We start from the raw sequence: 20341 nt of genomic DNA, 5'->3' as shown, positions 1-20341 counted from the left end.
TGTGAGCTGGCTCAGGGAAAGCTCAATCAGTCTGTGTCTGCACTGCATCACACTAATGAGGTAATCACTGAGCTGCTAATGAATGGGATTAGTGACTGGGCAAGGAGTGTTTGTTCTGGATCCCTTGTTCAAATGCAACTCGAAGCTCTCAAAATATTTGCTCCCAATCAGCCATGAGCTGGGCTCGGTTCAGCTCCCACTAACGAGATGAAAATGATTTTCATCACTGGAGGATTTGCCAAATGTGCTGATGAAGAAAGTCTGCACTTTGTGGTGGATAGAGGGAAGGAGTTCTATTTCACAAGTAAACTCTGTGTGGTAAGGTAAAGCAGTCAGTGTCATAATTCCTAATTTCACACTAGCACTAAGATTGGCTGGAAAAAAATAATATCACTCTATTAATTAGCTTTTCTTAATAGAAATTAACAAATATTTAATATTACATGTAACATTTCAATTATGTGGATTTTGTAGGATAAATCTAAAGAAAACCCACTAGAACCTGTGCCTTCTGTTTCTTCACCAAACCAAACTGCACTGATTTCAGAAGTTTCACAGCTTTTACCCTGAATGAGCTTAAGCACCTGCAAGATTTCTCTGAGCATTTTTTCTGCTCAGTCTTTACTGAGGAAAGACTGTGTCAGCTTTTTGGAAAGGAAGAATGCAATTGAAATCAGTGCAGGCAGGAATCTAGTATAATATTTGTTATTCTTTTCTGAAGCTTCCCAGTAACCAAAAATCCATATAGAGGTAACTGATGTTTTCTTCTTTTTTTTTCTAGTGAGAAACATTTTTGTCAGAAGAATAAAAAATATATTGTTTTGTTAAATTCCCTTCAATAATTCCTATGACATTGTAATTAAAACCATTTTTGAAATGCTTTATTTACTGGAGGAAAACTGCATTTATAACACATGACACACTTAAACGAGAATTTAAATGGCAGTTTCAATCATGTTGTCAGCAGAAAATATTGTGAGTGAGGATGGAACAAAATCCCAAATTCTGGTTGCATTGAAACCTATGAAATGGAATCTAATGCAAAATTTGTTGCTTTTTTTATGAGATACATTGCTTGATTTTTTTAAATAAACTAAAGGTCTTTAAAAAATAGTAACAGTGTGCCTTGTTTATATGTCCTGCTCTTTCACTAGTTTTTCCCATAAATAAATGTGGTGTTCTGTGCATACAGTGGGATGAGATAAGCATCTAAGTGTTGTAAATGGCACATATAATTATGGTCGTGCTTAGCTCAGATCCAGCAGAGCAGAGTCTAAAGCAGCAGTGCACAGCAGGGGGGGGGAATCTGAGCTAAATTAATCTTTAAGTGTACAAAACCAGTAACAAACAAACAAACAAACAAAAAAAGAATCGGACAAAACACTTTGACTTTCATGGTTTTAAATGAGCAGAACTGGAGATCAGGAGCAGGTTAAAAACACAAACAATGGAGGTGAATTAAAAGCTACTTATGTTACAGCACATTGTATAGCAAATCTGAAGGCAGGGGAACAGCATTCCCCAGACACAGGGGACGCAATTAAAATATGAGGTAAAACATGTCTACAACGAAGGGGAAAAAAATAGGCAAAATTATTCACAATGGTACCAACACACAGTATGAAATTTAGCTCTTTTTTCATACAATTTGTGTTTGTTGGTGTAGCAGGTTCGATGGGACGTGTCAGTAACGCAGACATGGACGCAGGGCCTGAATGTGCAATGCCTGGAGAATCCATTCCAGCTTCCCAGGGGGATCACAGGCTCTGCAAAACCAAGAAGAACTGATAAGTATTTACAGGATTCCCAGAGAGTTTCTGATGTAAAGCTGTTACTGTTACTAAGGGGGTCCCAAAGTGCGGAGTCAGCAACAAAGTAGATGGAAAATCAGAAAAGTGTATTTTCAGTGATTCCAGCCCAAGGTAACTGTGGGAGTAGAAGGGATGAGGAGACTGACACAGGTTTCCCAGAGAAGCTGCGGATGTCCCATCCCTGGAAGTGTTCAAGGCCAGCTTGGATGGGGCTCTGAGCAACCTGGGATAGTAGAATGTGTCCCTGCCCATGGTAGGGGGTTGGAACGAGATGATCTTTAAAAAGTCCCTTCCAACCCAAACCATGTTATGATTCTATGACTGAGAATATACACAAAATAAATTCATAAAGAAAATACATCATAGAGCTGCTGTAGCAAGGAAAAGAGAAGATTTTGTGGTGCTCTTCAATGCCAGCAGTTCCCATACCTGGAGAATATTGCATTTAGTTTTAAAAATACATTTTCCTGCAAAGTGGACGAAGTACAGAAGGCAGAGTGTGACACTGATGCACTTTGCAGGAGAGAATATATCTAAGAAATCTCGGTCTGCTTCCCATTTTTCCAAGCAATGAAAACCTTGGACACTTCCCCTGGCTAGGAAGACTCACTATGCCATGTGTAGATCTCCAATTAGAGATCAAACCCATGTAAGTCTAAACTATAAAATGTTTACACTATTTATTTAGACAGTCAATAGGATAAAAAAAGGCAATTTTTGATGAAAGAGCATGTTGCTCTCCAATTACCATAAAAGAAGCCTCTTAGGACAGACATCAGCAGCAGAACAGCACCTCCAAGATCAGCACTATGGACTTCTGAGGTCAGATAAATTGTATTTTTGCATGCACCACCCCATGAAAAGGCCTCAGTGTTTGTGGTAACATCACTAGGAAATACATCTGCAGCCTTTTGAAGTGTTTGTGTTTATTCTACCTCTACTTCCTTAGTGAACATTGTTTGTGTATCTCTGCAATGCAAGAAAATCTAGATAAACTTGTTAACAAGGGTGAGAAAAGGAATGAAAAAATAGTCTGTTATCATTATTGAAGACATAACTGGTAACAAGTTGGTTTTTTTTTTCTCTTTTTCCTTTCTTTTTTTTAAATACAGGTGCAAGCCTTAGAAACACTCTTAGTTTTAATTATGCTTCACTGTAAACCAACAAGGTGTCAAAACAGACCAGTGATCAGACACCCCCCCTTCCCCAAAACAGCCAAATACAGACACACATTTATTTTTATTTATCCTAATGTTCAAAATTGCTCATAATAAGATCATTTAGACAGTATTCTGAAATCAGATGTCGACTGTATGCTGTGCTGTATATACAAAGCATAGATGACAGTTCTTGCCTTGTATTCACATAAACACCCCAAAGAGGCAATAAAACCACTCTTACTTTAATAAGCAAGGCTATCTTTCTGCAGATGACATTCATCTCAGCTAATTTAAGGTGCAAGTACCTGCATCTGAGTATAATAACTCCCAGGCTCCAGGCTCCTATTACAGTAATTACAGATCTAATCAATACAGTCAAGGATTTTTAGGGTGGGGATCATTTAAATGAAGTCATCAACTTCATATTGATCTAAATTTCAATGCCTGGTATTAGTTACAAAAGGATCTTCAGGATGACTTTCTCAGGTGCAGAAAGGTTCACTTCGGACACCTACGTTTAGCTGCACAAATTCAGTAGCCAAAGTCCTTTTAATGTCACAAAATGACGTGCTCAAGTTACTCAGATAAGTGGAGACACTCTGGAAAGTGAATGGACACCACTAAACACGTGAGCTTTCCATCTGCATGGGAACTGTTCTCACTTTCCTGTTCACTCAATGTTTCACGGTACTTTTTAAAGAGGAAAAGCTGCAAGATGAGCCCTGAAGGTCCCTCCAGCCCAGTCCAAAACAATGTATGGCATTATGTAATCCTGTGATATTTCTACAAGTGCCAATCATCAATATATTCACTGCATGTTCACTGTGGAATCAGAGAATGGATGGGGGGGTAAGAGAGCTCAGGACATGGAGAAGGGTGATCAGGGCTGTGTCCAGCTGGGTTTTGAATGGCTCCAAGGCTGGAGACTCCACAACTCTCAGCAAGCTGTTTCCCTGTTTGACCACTTTTATATCTAAAAAAAAAAAAAAAAAAAAAAAAAAGCCAAAAAAACACACAAGTGTTTTGTTTTCTTCAAACATTTTTTCATCTACTTCAGGTTGTGCCCATTGTCTTTTGTCCTGCCAGTGGAAACCACTGAGGAGAACCTGATTCCATCTTTTATATCTCCCTTCAGGTATATATAGGTGGATAAGATCCTCCTGAGCCTTCCCTTCCCCAGGCTGCAATCCCAGCTCTCTCAGTAGGAGAGAAAGGACCAAGTCAGATCCTGTGGACCTCGGATAAGATCTTATCTCCAAGGACTGGGACGAAGGGACCATATGTTGGACATGAAAGCAAACCCTACTACCAGCATTGCTTTCAGTACTGGGAATTTCAGTACTGCAGTACTGGGAATTGTCAATCTTGGTTTGCAGGCAGGGAAAATATTGCAAAAGCCATTTAAATTAAAAATAGATAATCTACAGGCTTGGAGTGGAACAAGAAAGATTCGCATTTAACACTGCAAAAGCCATTTGAATTAGAAATAGATAATCTACAGCCTTGGAGTGGAACAAGAGAGATTCTCCAGACACAATCTAATTAAAGATATTCTGGGCCAACAAGCCAACAGACTTAAAACATGTTTCTGGTTTATCTGAGGATAAAAATGAGTTATTATGAGTTACGGAGGAAGAGTTTGAGTTCTGTCATACTTTTAGGTTTTGATTAAGATGCTTTTTTGCTATTTGCTGGAGTAATAGTTATGATGAGCTTAACAGTTCTAGTCCTGGACTATATAGTCTCATGTTAGCTGCTGTACAAATAAAGAATTAGAAGGAAATCTCTAGAAAAAAAAAAATTACTTTGGAGTAGATTTGGATTTATTTTTTATATTTGGGGAACTTTACTAGTAGAAACTTGGCTGACTTAAGGCTTTGTCTGTTTGTATTTCAGTGAATCATTCCTATTACCTTCATAGTCAATAAAAGGAAACAGGCATATTTATCTTGATTTTTGTTTTTCGTGCAGAGAGGGCAAGAAAGAAAAGGGTAAATAAAAAAACCTAAACGCTGCTGCTATCAGGGTGCTAAAATTACTCTTCTGTGCAGGCTGACAGGTCTCTTCACTGAGAACTGCAAAAACAGACTGTAAAAAGCTGCTCCAGCCCTGTGGTAGCTCTAAGTTGCAATGGGAACGTGAACTATGGATCCTCCCTTGGCTTCGGAGAAGTGACTTTCACCTCTTTGTGGTTCACAGGGTAGACTCTGCTCATTTATTTAGTCCAGGCTGCTCTGCCTAAATTAAAGAGGCAGTCTCAAGGGAAGATAAGTTATCCAGAGTAATAAACCAATTAGCTCCTACCTGCTGCTGTTTCAAATCAAGGGAGATCTCTGTCTAAGTAAACATGAGGACATGTGTAGGGAAACTGTGATGATACAACTTTGGAATTTTGCAAACTTATAAAGATTTAAGGCTTTCCCATAGATATGAATCTCAATGAACTTCTCTGTTGGAGAAGTTCATCCAGAGAAAATGTAGCCCATTGTTAATAGTAGATGACCAATATTTGTGGAGAGCTTTTGGACCAGTTGGATGATTCTTTGAAAGTGTGAAATGATGACATTCATTACAAGCTGACTGAGATGATCAAAGATGGTCTATGAAATTACCAAGTCAATGAAAGAGGGGAGATGTTCCAAAGCTCATTTCAGTCCATGCAAACACCCTCACTGACTTTATCCAGCTTTGCAGCAGTTGCTCTGCAAAGTCATGGGCTGCAAACCCACACTGTTGAAGGAAGTCTGATGGATTGTCCAAAGGATGGACTATGTAGGACAGAATGAATAGATGGATTTTGGTGGTGAGCACTGAAAACAGCTCTTCAGAGTTATTTATGACCTCCTTCTCAACAAGTCAAACTCACACAAGGAGTGAACACGTGCCGGAACTGGACCCTCAGCACAGGTATCCTGAGCTGTAGCCCACAGAAAAGAAATGTTAGGCCCTTCACTCCATTTTACCATTTTTTTCTTAATTCAGTTTTGTTTTCATTTATTTTGATTTTTTTTCAATGTCCTGAAGAACCTGTTTCCAAAGCACTGATGTCCTTTGCTACTTTTGAACTGAAACCTTCACATACACAAGTTTATGCTAATTAAACCCATGTCACAATATACTTTATTTGTCTGCTTTCCTCTGAAAGGGTTTAGACTCCATACTAGTTTCAGATGTAAATTGCAAAGTAGCTTCCAAATATGACAGAGCTGAAATCCTGCAGCATCATCTCATTCACAATAGAGAACCTAAATTCATCTGTGACGCTGAGGGTGGAGACAGCACTTTGTAACATGAGGATCTACATTTTCTATTTCTGAAACCCCTCAAGAGAATATTGAAGGGAAAGTAGAAAACCTTTGGTTGTTTATGTTTTTCTGGTTCTAGTCACTTGTAGTTGCTAATATTCTTATTTTCTTTTCCTGAAAATATGGAAAATATACTTAGTATATGTTTTCAGGATTCCAAAGATCAAATTTACCCCCATGTCAGAAATTCTGCAGAATTTCCTCTGCATTTGGGGTGCAATTCGTGCCTTAACTAATTTAAACTGAATCTCTTCCATCTGTGATAGTGGGAATGGGTTCTGAGGGCCCATGTCTTCCCTTTCTGATCACTCTGTTGATTCTTTCAGCCTGGGCCTGATATAGCTGCTTTATTATATACATAAAATTTTAATGATGCATTTTGATGATAGGGAAAAAAAAAAAAGACAAGTAAAAAAAGACAAAAGTCACAATACCAAGAAAATCTGTGGTGTTTTCTGCCTCTTTGAAGCTGGAGCTCATCAGATACCAGATTAGTCTGAGAATTATATTACTGACATCGTGAACCTTCCAGACCTAAGTCTTTAACTGGACCTTTGTTCAAATGTACTACATAATGATGAGATTTTTACCTTCAGTAAAGCCTGTTGTTTCATCAGCTAAAGTTCACGTTTTTAAATAATCCTTCCCACTAATTTTCTATGGAAGTAAATGATATCCACTTTTTATTACAGAATTTCTTTAATGCACAACTACCCACAGCAGAAAAGCTGCTGTTTTTATTCAGCCACACTGGCCATTTCTGCTTTTACTGGAATTTTAACAACAGCTTCTTAAAATAGGACAGACCTAATAATCCAGGAGTCTTCTGTCAGGAAGAAATGAGATAGCAGGGTGATGATATACCTCATGCAATATTGCTTTATATTCTCTTCCACAATTATTTCCCCTGTGCATTCTCCTAACGGCATCAATGGTTCCCAGCAGCCACCTTTGATTCAACTTCACTGAAATAATTTCTTTTTCTGCTTAGAAATACGCCCCAGTAGAAATCCAGTTCCTTTGGAATTACAGAGGAATTTTGGCCCTGATATCAAGGTCTTCTAATTTGGGAACTGCAGATCATTGTTAATACAAGTCTCAGGTAGACATTGATGCAACTACCTGGGCATCTTCCAGGGACCACTACATAGTTATCTTATGGATAGTAAAGGATGATCCTATAGCAAAAGTAAATCAAGAAACAAGATGATATTGAGAACAAAACAAAACCAGAAAAACCGCAGGAACAAAAAAATCCCAAGCCCAAATTAGAGGCATTGTTTGGTGGTCCAAGAAAAATACTGTTTATCAAAGCCAGCTCCTTGGGATTCACTACACTAAAAGCCATCCCAATCATTTTCCATCTTCATACTTGAAGTTAGTCATTCCTTCCTAGAAAGAATTTAGTCCTGTGCATTTCCCTCTGATCTCTAAAGGTTTGTCTTAGCAGTGCACAGTACATGGTAGTTTTTAAAAAAACATGCGACTGATGGTCATGTAGACCTATGAAAAAGGTCTGTAGCAGTTCAGAATTTGCACCTGGGAGCCAAAACTGCAGAGTATGACATAATAATGGCAAGAAATATAAGAAGTGATATCACATTTCACAACTGAATATTGGCAGCTGAACCTTGGGGATGAGGAGAAAATTCATTTCACAGAGGTGGAAATGCCCAGAGTCTGGAAGGTGACACAAAATGAATGAGAATAATTTTGCCCAACCTCTTAAAAACAAATGCTGTTACAGAAGCAGCAAGACTATCTGCATAAGGATTTTTAAATTATCTGATGCTGAATATGTGAAACATCAGGTAATGACATTGCAAACTCAGCTCTGATTAAATGGCAAGTGAAGAGCAAATCTCAGCAGCATTGTCTTATCACATTAGAACAAGGGGAAAATCTATTTATGAGTGAACTGACCTCATTTTTTCTCTCATGGCACACTGTGCGTGGCAGAGTTGTGTATGATTGAAAAGTCATTACACAGTTCTTTAACATGACAATGTTTAATCCAAGGCAAAGTTCCTTTTCAACCTCCAGCAACTTCTATTGCTTGAGTGATGCAGTTGATATAAGCCTTGAATGCATTTTTAGAGGTTGTGTGAGATGTGAAAATTGGGTTCTGACAAGTTCTTCCAGTAAGTTCTGACAGGAGCCCCCAGGAGGTACCCGAAGCACAAACTTACCAGCCAATGTAATTCCCCAAAGACTCAGTCAGGTTTCTCCATGACCAGTTGTTTTTGATCCATAGAGCTTCAACCCCTCCAACCATTGTTCTCTGCCTCCTGCTTTTGAGCATTAACCCTGAACTCGCTGCAGAGGCTTCACCTTCTATGTGGGTTGTCCCCATGTGTGTCACTCCAGCCCTGGTTCCACCAAGACACCCCCACAGTGCTGTGGCAAGGGTGAAAAGGCAGGGAAAATGAAGATATGGCCAAAGTTGAGCTATGAAAATAAGTAAATGATCAATTCCATTCTCTGAACAAGGTAAATTTAAAGGAAGAACTCCTTCATGCCTCTAATAAAGCAAGTCAGGAGAGAGAAGGAACAAAACCTACTTAAAAATAAGGCTTTGCTTCTTCTCAAGGGCACAACTCACAGAAGATGCTTCCTCCAAAAAAAAATGTGTACTTGTTTTCTCTTAATAAAATATTTCTTGTAGGAGCATTGTCATCCTGTTCAGCCTGGAGAAAAGGAGGCTGAGGGGTGACCTTATTGCTTTCTACAACTACCTGAAAGGAGGTTGTGGTGAGGGGGATGTCAGTCTCTTCTCCCAGGTAAGAAGTGACAGGACAAGAGGAAATGGTCTCAAGTTGTGTCAGGGGAGATTTAGATAAGATATTAAGAAATTTCTTTCATGGAAAGGGTTTTCAAGCACTGGAACAGGCTGCCCATGGAAGTGCTGGAGTCATCGTCCCTGGAAGAGTTCAAAAAGTATGTGGAATGTGGCACTTGAGGACATGATTTAATGGTAAACATGGTGGTGGTGGTAGGTTGATGATTGAACTTGATGATTTTAGAGGTCTTTTCAAACCTTAATAGTTCCATGATTCTATGATTCTACTTCTCAAAAACACATCCTTATCATTTGGGTTTTCCTTCACAACATTCCAAAAACAAACTAAAACAAGCTTCTCTGGAATCTTCTTCAAAAGGTTGAATTGCAGAAGACTGAGGCTCAGTGTGCAGAGAAGGGCTATGAATTTATTTTGTTGCTTTGAAAATAAAAGGTTAAAACTTCCAGCAATGTGTGATGTAAATCTTAGTGACACTAAACAGATGGCACTGAATGACCAAGAAAATACCACTGGTCGCTCTCCATCCATGTGTTCACTTTGCACTTTAAGCTGCATTAGTTTTGCTGAGCTACAAGGTGCAGCCCTTTTTCTCACATCCATCTCTTCATTTTTAGAGAGCAATTAGGAGAGCTTTTGGAGTGGGGTTATTAAACTGTTAGTTTAATAGTGAGAAACCCTGTTTATCATGAGGAGGATCAGAAGGAGAATGTAGCACAGAGCTGCTGGATTTGCCAGTGTTCCAGCACAGGATGTTTCTTCAAGTTGCCACTTGGAACAAAGATGTGAAGGATTTTGTTCATCCTTTTGCAAGTGGTGTGGTTGTCAGGTAAAAGCTGCTGGCAGGGAACAGCAGGGACAGTGCTCCCACTGCACCTCTTTAATCAGACCTCTTCAGTAATGGAGGCAATCTGAAGATGTTATCTTTAAAGATAAAGGCACCATCACTTACACAACCTATTTCCCTCCCTCTTGATTCAACTTCAAAGTGCACCAAGACAATTTGAACATTCATCTCCTTTTTTTTTTTTTTTTTTTTTTTTTTTAACAGGCTTTAACCTCTGTGTCCTCAGGTGCAAGTTAACTTTTGAGCCAGACAGCAAACATCTCCATTCCCAAACTTCATGCAGAAGTAATTAGAGCCTCACTTGCCTGGGATTGTTCTAGGTCAGGTGGGATGGGGCTCTGAGCTAGTGGAATTTGTCCCTGCTCAGGGAGGAGAATCTTTAAGGTATCCCTTCCAACCCAAGCCATTCTGAGATTTTATAATTCTATTAAAGAAGCCACAACTCTTCTGGTCTGAGCAGTCACTACCTGTCTCTCTCTAGCAAGACAGGGCTCCCAGACTCACATTTGGCATCTCCTGTTGTATGGAGGGAGGAAGGAGAGAAAAAAAATCAGCTTTATGAATATGCTGAATTATTCCGGGAAGCACTCAGGATAACATCAAAATGAGAGACATAAAACACTGCCAGCCAAGACATCACGTGCTGGGGACTGACAGAGATTAGATAGACCTGAGGAGTCATCAGTTTGCACCGGTGTGGCAAATCTGATGTCCCTCTGGGAACATGCAGAATTACGGGCATTTGACTTTCATCTTGGATTAACTGTCAGGAAGAAAAATGCTGACTTGGGTTAAAATATGTCTGGTTGCAGGAAAAGACAAATTCAAGGAGATGGATGTTTAAGTACCAGAGTACAGAGCCAAGGCTGCCAAGGATGCAAATCACTCAGTACCCATCCAGAGTCTCCCTACTATTTCACCATCCCTGAGAAGCTACCATGGGGAAATACCAGACTTTCACCTTGCATTTAACTACAGAGCAAACAAATCAGAGCTGTAAAAGGTGACAGAGACCTTTAAATTCTCATTCACGTGTTAATGGAAATAAACATTTAAAAAGCCCACAGAAGACACACAACATGGTCAGCATTAAAGTGTTTCAGCTAAGGGAGCAGCAGCTGTGTGCTCCAGTTTTGCTGAAAGGTAAGTAGTGGAAGAATAACATGGTTTGTGCAGAACTGGAGAAAATGAGAGTTGAAAAGCTTCCCTGTCAGGAAAGAAAAACACACTTGCATAGCAAGTGTTGCTGTCTTATCCACTGAGGGGTGTTTTCAGTGCAGCAGCCATGCATATTTAAATACAAGAAGTACCTACCTCAGATAATTTTTTTTTTAAAGACTATTTAACTATGAAGAAAACAAAACTGATTTTAGTCAATGAGGACAGAGATGGAACGGATAAAACTGCCAGCACTACAAATAGAACTGCAACTTAGAACATTTTCACTAAGAACAGCACTGGAAATAAATTGCTGCGTGGAGAACTAATTAAAAAAGAACTAATAAATCCCATAGATGTAAATATAATGCATTTTTTTCATCCATCTGAACAGTGGCTTTATTAACTCCGGGTGATGCTGGTTTTCCATACATATGTTGGTGTTATTCATACAGATGGTGCCAGGGCTGAAGCGCTGAATGGAAGGATGATGCTTCACATGGTTGCTTCACTTGCACTCTGGCAATAAATACTAGATTAATGCAAAAACTAATCCCATCAGAAAGGAGATATTTTAGTAGACACCAGGAAGGCTAAAGCAGTTCATCCCTGCTTCCAGCAGAAAATGCATACATGCCAGGGATTTCACCCTGATATTTGTAGATAACCTTGATAAGTCTTTTGGATACCTCCTCAGTTGGACCTTAGTTGGCTGTTCATAAACAAGGGTAAGAAGAACTGAGTTGATTTTCCTTTTGATCTCTCCCACCATCCTTCTGGTGTAAGTGGGTGAAGTTTACTCCCTTTTCTACTGCCTCAGATTAGTATTGACTGATGGAGCTCTGTGGATGAGATTCTTTTCATCCAAATTCAAATGCTCCAGATCAACACAAATCACCCTCATTTCCCTTCAGAGAGTAGAGAGGACAGTCTGGTTCATCTGTAACTCAAAAACATGCCATTTAACCTCTCTGTATCTACCCATTGACCTGAAAGGAGGCATCAAATGACCAGTTCAGGTTTAGTTGTCTAAATTTCAGTGATGTTAATCCCATCCTGCTTGTTTTATATTTTACTTCTGAAACAAATATTCCTGTACTACCTTATTCTGTTCACTGCTTTTAATGGTTTATCTTGCATTTTTTTTTCTACAAATAAATCCTCAGTGACCAGACCACTGGTATCAGGAAAGAGCCAATCTTCATAAAAATGTGCCCTGCCTAGTAACATCTGCCCTCCCTCCCCTTCCTCCCTCCTTTCCTTCCTTCCTTTCTTCCTTCCTCCCTTCCTCCCTCCCTTCTTTATTTAATACACACACAAAATGTTCCCATTTTCATATAGAGACCAGATTATCTTACTTTTCTTGGGAAATAAGCATAACCATTACCTCTCATGCCAGATCTTACTGAGACCCATCTAATGAAAGCCTCATAAATCCTTTAGTTACTCCATGGGTACAACGTCCATCTTGTTTCTCCCACATTGTTCTTCATACACAGAAAAGCAATCCTCTCCTCTAACATGCATGTTCTCCTGCAAGCCCCACCAAAAATGAATAAAATAAAATCCACAGATTGAAGGGAAGAATAGAAAAATGTTTCAAAGAAAGATCTCTCTGAGTTACTAAGGAAGCAACAATGTGAGAATTCCCTGAGCAGGAAACAATCAGAAGCTTGGAGGGAATATCCTGAGTACAATCATCTGTTATTACTCTTCCCTAGTTGTCTGGTTTTGGGTGCTGCTGGAGGCAGTGAAAGGGTGAAACATTCCTTTTGTACTGGGAAGAGTGTGTGTCCTTGCACCCTCAAAATCAGCTGTGTCAGAGTTATCAGGGTACTGTATCTATTTAACTCTATTTATTATCACTGCTGGGCAGAGCATCACTAAAGGGATTATGGAGAGTTCCAGAAGTGTCTCCATTTTCTTTTGAAAAGAAGCAGGTGTTTGTTGGGGAGGGAAGATAATCAGGAGTAGCCACTGAAGAGCCAGTTATACATTCCATATTCTGCATTGTGCCTCTGGTCCCACTTCTGTGAACAGAAATGATTAAGATTTTACTTACTCTTTAGCACGTAGTGCTGTAAGGGATTAAGAGACAAAAGAGGGGAGATAAAGTATTTAATGGCTCCAGGAGACACAGAGGGAACTTTTGGGTATCAAAGATGCCTTTTTACAGCTCAAGTCTGTTAAACAAAAGGCAGAGAAAGAAGAAAGGGATTTCTGTTTAGGTATTTTTAACAGATCTTGGGTACTACAGTGACTGAGGTATTTGACAAGCTTAACATAAAAGCGAAAAACTAGTCTAGACAAAAGGCAAGAGAGTAAACTGCAGGGAATTACTAGGAATACATGGAATAGAAAGAGATTTTTGAGTTATCTTGATATCTCTATAGATGTTTGAAAAGTAGAATAATTTTGGTAGTTGATGCACAGTTTTCTCTGTCCAGCACAATCGAGATCTCCAAGACAATGTTAATTAGCAACCAATTTTGGCACTGCCCATTTTCTTCTTCAGAATCATTTGATTGGACATCATATTTAGTGTGACTGAAACAAGAGCCTACACATCCTCACCAAGCAAGAGGAGATCCTCTCTCCTCAGATACTGAAATTCCACCTTAATAAGATCAGCATTGAAAAACCAAGGAAACAAGCAAAGAAAAAAACACATTTTTAATAGTCATTGTTCTTCACCTGCAGTTGGCATCAGCTGGAAGAATCAGAATAAAGCCAAATTACACCTTGCCTCTCTTTAGATGTCTTTTGGATTCCTAGTTTGGGATTCCTTGTTTGGAGGTGGTAAATCCCTGCAGCACGACATCCAAGTCCATCATTTCAAGTGACACCTAAAAGCACACAATTCCTCTGTCTTTCCCCCCTTCAATAACCCTGAATTGCAGCTGCACCTTGGAATAAACAGCTCCCTCCTCCTCTGTGGCAGTTGGTTTCTGTTTAGCCCAGAGCACACATGTGTCTGGAGCAGCAGTGACTGTTGGAAGGCTGGAAAGATTCCTCCAGAGTGGAAAGGATCACACACACTCAGGAGACCACTTCACCTGTAATTCCCAGCACTGAAGATGAAGGAGATGTGAATCATTTTGATAAGGATGGAAACACATTGATACATGTCAGGCTGTTTTTCAGACCAGCTCCATCTTCCTTTTTTCCCTTTGGTGAGGAATAGTAAATATTTTAAGGGGAAACTGTGCTGCTACTTAAAAAGCACTTACCTAATTAAACCTCAAGTGCAGAAATCTTTATTCCCTGTGTGATGCTCAGCACCTCAGGCTGTACCTCAGCCAGATGGCACTTTAATAGACACTACCAGAGGGAGCCCTTTTTATATTTTAACAGATGGGTGTATGCAAGCTACTGGGGTTGGAGCAGAGGGCAGAATGAAAGGAAATGTAAGGAAAGAGAATTGAGAAAGAAAAACAAAGTTCAAAGGATGAATTCTCATTGAACTCTTCCATTTCTGCTCAGAACAGCTTGAGGTCTTGTTTCTTTCCTAGAAAGAACTGTTGTTTCCAATCCCTTGGACTCAGACTCAGCAATCCCAAACCATTTCACAGCACAGTTACCATGAGAGATGTTGTGCTGGCAGCAGAACTACCACTGCTGGTTTCAGAGGCTGCTGTCCCAAGGAATAGTTGCATGAGTTTAGGAGCAGGATTCAAGCTTTTCTGTTGTTTCTTCTGCTGCCCCTGTCCCCCCGGTCATGGTTGTGCTCAGAGTGTATATTGTAATCTCAGCAAGTTTGGGATCTCTCAAAAAATGATGAGAAGACCTCAGAAGGGAAAGTCAGTGCAGGAGCATATTGCAGAGGAAACACTCTCAGAATCCTTGGCAAAGACCTCCAAGATCATCAAGTCCAACCTTTGGCCAATCAACTAGACTTTGTCAACGAGACCAGAGCACTGAGTGCCATGTCCAGTCCTTTCTTGAACACCTCCAGGGATGGTGACTCCACCACCTCCCTGGGCAACCCCTTCCGATGTCTGAACACCATTTCAGTGAAGAAATTCTTCCTGATGTCCAACCTGAACCTCCCCTGGCACAGCTTGAGGCCATTTCCTCTTGCTCTGTCCCTAGTTTTCTGGGAAAAGAGACCAACTCCCATCTGGCTACACCCTCCTTTCAGGGAGTTGTAGAGAGCCATAAGGTCCCCCCTGAGCCTCCTTTTCTCCAGGTTGAGCCCCCCCAGCTCCCTCAGTTGCTCTTCATATGACTCTTCTTTCAGCCATTTACAATGCAGGATTTAGTTTCCATGCCCCCACATGGAATGGAACAGCAGAGAGTTTTATCCCTGAATGACCTGTTTGGGAAGTCCTGTGTTGTTTATGTTTTGCTTACTAATTAAGAAGAAATTGTCCTAGATCAACTAGACATGAGGCAGGATATTCTGAGTCCAGCAGTCAATAACAGAGTTTCAGTAAGGCATCTACTTTTTTTGTGTCTTAGAAATGCATTTCCTTCCCCCTCCCCCCCCAGGATTATTTTCATGGCTCTCCCCTAGCTAATAGAACATTATACAAACAGAAAAGAAAGAGCCTTTCCAAACAGAGAGAGAGAAAGTAGCTGTGATGAATCCTTGGTTAGAAACAGTAAAGTGGAAAGGGTTGTCCCATCTTTGGGAGGCTGATTGTAAAACTGCTGTAAATACACTGGGTCTGGTTCTCACAGCAGAAACATTTTATGCTTAATGTAATTCAGTTTATGGCCCCAATGCACTGCCAGAGTGGTGTAAATTGGCATTAAAGTTAATGAGAATCAGGCCAAGGGAGTCCAATATTTGCTTTCTACTGTGCTTGAAATGACTTCTGTTGGTTTATAGCAACGTTTAAAAGTCAGCATGGAGACATTATAAATAAAAGAATCCTGGGTCACATCCATCCATCCAAGAGAAATGCCATGCAACATTTGATCCAGAGTCTAAGCCTTGATTTAATTACAAGTAAGATTAATTAGGCTTTTAAATGTAGATGTTGATACTGTACTTTTTCCAAATCCACTTCTTTCAATCATTTCAAATCAGCAACACTTTATTCAAAGGCAAAAGTTTTCATGAGCCTCATTTCACATTTCTTCTCTCAGTAAAAAATTATACAGGGATAACAATGATAAACCTAAATGGTGTATCATGAATAAGTTTCAAAATGCTGACAGGAAATATTTGCCCTTGCATGGAAGAAATGCTTGGGGAAAACAAAAATTTTCTTTACCTTCAATTGTAATAACATTTTAATGACTTGTGAGGCATCTGATTGTTTGCTATGAAACTCCCTGTTTCTGCTTATGTAAGGGCTTTGTTTATTGTTATGGTAGTATTTGTCTTTATCCAAAATTGGTTGGTGCCCAAAGGAAAGCATTAAAGAAGAATTCAAAGATTTCTGATATTTCATCATTTCAGTTATATTTTAGCAAATATTCAGATCTCTCAGGTACTCTCAGAGCTGTATTTTGCAGAGTTGTTATATTTCTATAAGGCTGGAGAGAAATATCCCAGAAATTCAATAATACAAATGCATTAAGACCATTCTTTTTGGAGGAGGGAAAGTCTGTATGACTACAAAAAAGCAGCTGCAACACATGCAGATATTCTTTGCATATATCATTGCATTTTCTTATTAAAATTGAACATTCTTATATAGACCAAAGTAAAACAAAACAAAACTTTAAGTATATTTATAGTATACATTATTTGAAGGCAAAATGCTGTAGATAAACCTTAATTATTGATAAGAAATGGGAAATGGCTTCAAGTTGTACCAGGGGAGATTCAGGTTGGATCTGGGTTGAATATTAGGAAAACTTATTCACTGGAAGAGTGGTTAAGCATTGGAAGAGATCATCCAGGGAAGTGATGGAGACACCATCCCTGGAAGTGTTTAAAAGACTCTGTGCTATTGTTTACTTGGCCTGATGATATTAAGTCAGAGGTTGCACTTGATGACTTTTGAGGTCTTTTCCAAGTTTAATGATTCTATGATATAATAAAGATATTCAGAATAGTTCTTGGAAAAGGTGTTTAAAGTTCAGTGTTACCTGCCCTGAAATCCATCTAAGACAGCAGAGTAATAATGTTCATATGACATGATGAAGGAGATGTCCTATTCTTCATTTATGCTTAAATATTCTTACTTTCACTTGTTTTCTGGTGTTGCATATTCTGTGCCGCGAAGCCCTGACACCCCATGCACTTTCTTAACCTATAGACTCTAAATATGTATTATGTTCATGAAATAATAAAAACATAGAGTGATTTGGGTTGGAAAGGACCTTCAGGATCATCCAGTTTCAACCCCCCCTGCCCTGGGCAGGGACAGTTTCCACCAGACCAGGTTACTCCAACCCCCATCCAACCCGGCCTTGAACACTTCCAGGGATGGGGCAGCCACAGCTTCTCTGGGCAACCTGTGCCAGGGCCTCCCCACCCTCACTGGAAAGAATTTTTTTATACTATCTAATCTAAATCTACTCTTTCAGTTTGAAGCCACATGTTTTACCATTTATACAAGCCAAGTGAACATAAATGAAAACTCAGTGGGACATCAGGTTTCTGTCTTGTATCTCAGGAATCCAAATCCCTATCTACTACTCTTGTTTCAGTCCCTGTCTACTACTCATTGTTTTTGGGATGGGTCACCAAATGCAGAAGGACCTCATGGAACCTGGAGTGGCAAACTGGAAAGTCCAGGTCTCACTTTTATGTTTTACAATAAGGAACACTTGGAGTGATAGAAAAGCTTTAATGATGTTCTGCAAACAATGATTTAGAATCCCCAAATGATTTAGAATCACAGAATCAAAGGTTATTTCAAGTTGGACCCATAAGGGTCATCAAGTCCAACCTCCTGTTCCTCACAGGGCTACCTAAAACTAAACCATATGACTAAAAGCATTGTTCACACATGGTGGACAGATTTGGTGCCAGGACTACTTCCCTGTAGATCCTCTTGCAGTGACTGAGCACCCTCTGGGTGATGAACCTTTTCCTCCTGTCCACTATGAACTTTCCCTGGTGCAGCTTCATCCCAGTCCCTCATGTCCTATCACTGGTGACCAAGGAGAGGAGATCAGCATCTCCCCTTCCAATGCCCTCCTTGAGGAAGTTGTGGACTGTGATGAAGTCTCCCCCCAGCCTTCCCTTCTCCAAGCTGAACAAATCAAGTGACCTCAGCTGCGTCCCCTGTCCCACCCTCCAGGATTTTCACCATCTTGGTCACTCTCCTCTGGACACATTCCCATCATTTGATGTCCTTCCTGTATTGATGCACCCAAAACTGTCCATAGGACTCGTGGTGGGGCCACACTGGTGCAGCGTAGAGTCCTGAGGACAAATGCATGGGGGGGGCAGAAATATCCAGGTGGAAAATGAGGATGTAGAGCTGGAGTAACTAACTCTTAAATATTTTGAAATGGATCCTCAAGTCCACATTCCCCACTGCCTTATTCCAAGGATTTAAGTGCCTGAAATTGCCTCTTATCCTGATAGAAACCCCCTAATTCCTGCAGGATGAGGATGTGTAGTGACTTCCTGAAAGGTGTTTGTGTTTATAAAATAAATGCAAATTGTGGGATGCTTTCTCCTTCCTTTCAAAATAACATTTGAAAGGAGGAGAGAACAGAGTATTTTATTTTCTCTTTTAGCAGTGTCTTGTTTTATGTGAAGTCATTAAGAACAATTAAGTGATACTATTGAATGTTTTCATAATGGAATTAGAAACCTGAGAAAGTACAGGAAATGTATAATCTCATAATTTGGGTCCCAATTCACCCAGTTCTGCTGCTGTTATTGCTTTGTGCAGCTTCATCACAGCAGACTGGATGGTCTGTGTGACCTCTACCCCGGCACAGAGTGAGCAAGACTTTGAATTCCACTCCATTTGTGAGAATAAATGAAAACTCCTTGGATTTTAATATTAAATCCAATTGAAAATGGGCTGGGTTTGGTTTGTGTTCAGAGAATAAAGTCACATTTTTTCAAAATGACAAAAAAAAAAAATAAAAGAGAGAAAAAAACCCATAAATTGCAGCTTGAAATGAAATTGTTTGGGATAACTCATTCAAATTCCTTTTTGACTATTGACTCAGTGAACTTGTAAAGATGGTAAAATGTGCTATAAAACTAATATCTTTTTCATCCCTATTCTGGTGGCTGAAGGGACTGTGATCAGCCTTAGTGGAGCACAGAACAGGGAGTTGATTTGGGAGTTGTTTTAGATCTCTTAAAAGAAGCACAACTTTAGCTTTTGATTTTACCTCTGAATAAAAGGATTTTGCTTTCCTGTGTCTGCAGCATCACTGAGTCCTTCTGGCACTAAACACCAACCAGCTGCAAAGTTCATTAAAAAACAATGTCCTATCATGAGTTGTTACATCAACACCCGATCTGAACCTACTCAGTAATGGGCCTTTTTTTTCCTTTTTTTTTTTTTTTTTAAATAACAGTAAAACAAACAAAAAAAAGGCAGGAATTTAGGAATTTAGTCAGATGAATATTTCATCACTGGATTTACTCCTCCACTTTGAACACAAAATGTTGTTTCAGCAGGACTGGAAAGCAGGCAGCCACCTACAGAACTTCCCCAGGCAGAAATCAGATGTACTTTTTGAAGTCAAACAGAAATAAGACAGTGACAATTTTTTCCGTTTTGTTCCCTTAATTGCCAGACAAAGTGCAATTTTCTGTTCTGTTCTATCAACCAGCTGCCCTTGTCATCCCCCACCCTGCTGCACTAATGGAATTTGACATCCTCTTTGTTGTTTCTGCTGCATTTGTGACTCACTGTTCAAAATAAAAACCTACTAAGAATAGCAAAGGTTGTTGTAATGGCAAAGTTATGAATTTCCCTTTATCTAATTGCTCCCAGATACATCTTTTTCATTGCTGGGGCTCTTGAAGTTGTCTTGGTAGGCTGTGAGCACTCAGACATGCAGCTGTGTACCAGCCAGCACATCAGTTCCAGGAGAAATCCTGCTGGGGGAAATTTTCCAAGTTACTTTGGCACCTAAAGCATGAAGGGAAGGTTTGGGAAGGGAAGGTTTGGGAAGGTTTGGGAAGGGAAGGTTTGGGAAGATTTGGGAAGGGAAGGTTTGGGAAGGGAAGGTTTGGGAAGGTTTGGGAAGGTTTGGGAAGGTTTGGGAAGGGAAGGTTTGGGAAGATTTGGGAAGGTTTGGGAAGGGAAGGTTTGGGAAGGGAAGGTTTGGGAAGATTTGGGAAGGGAAGGTTTGGGAAGGGAAGGTTTGGGAAGGTTTGGGA

At 39.8% G+C, this 20341-nt stretch overlaps 1 protein-coding gene across 5 annotated transcripts in view; it reads right to left on the bottom strand.

Annotated features, from left to right (window-relative positions):
- Positions 1-1114: 1114 nt before the first annotated feature.
- TSNARE1 (t-SNARE domain containing 1) overlaps positions 1115-20341 on the bottom strand; it is a 473885-nt gene continuing 454658 nt past the window's right edge. For all 5 annotated transcript variants that reach the window (XM_027665127.1, XM_027665131.1, XM_027665128.1 and 2 more), the window contains one exon: positions 1115-1766. The gene's annotated coding sequence lies outside the window, so the exon portion shown is untranslated. The remainder of the gene's footprint in view (positions 1767-20341) is intronic.

The sequence above is a fragment of the Corapipo altera genome, unplaced genomic scaffold, assembly GCF_003945725.1.
Source record: "Corapipo altera isolate COAL_440 unplaced genomic scaffold, ASM394572v1 267, whole genome shotgun sequence".
Taxonomy (NCBI): Eukaryota; Metazoa; Chordata; class Aves; order Passeriformes; family Pipridae; genus Corapipo; species Corapipo altera.
Note: the sequence above shows the minus strand (reverse complement) of the source record. Positions and strands in the feature narration are given on the sequence as shown.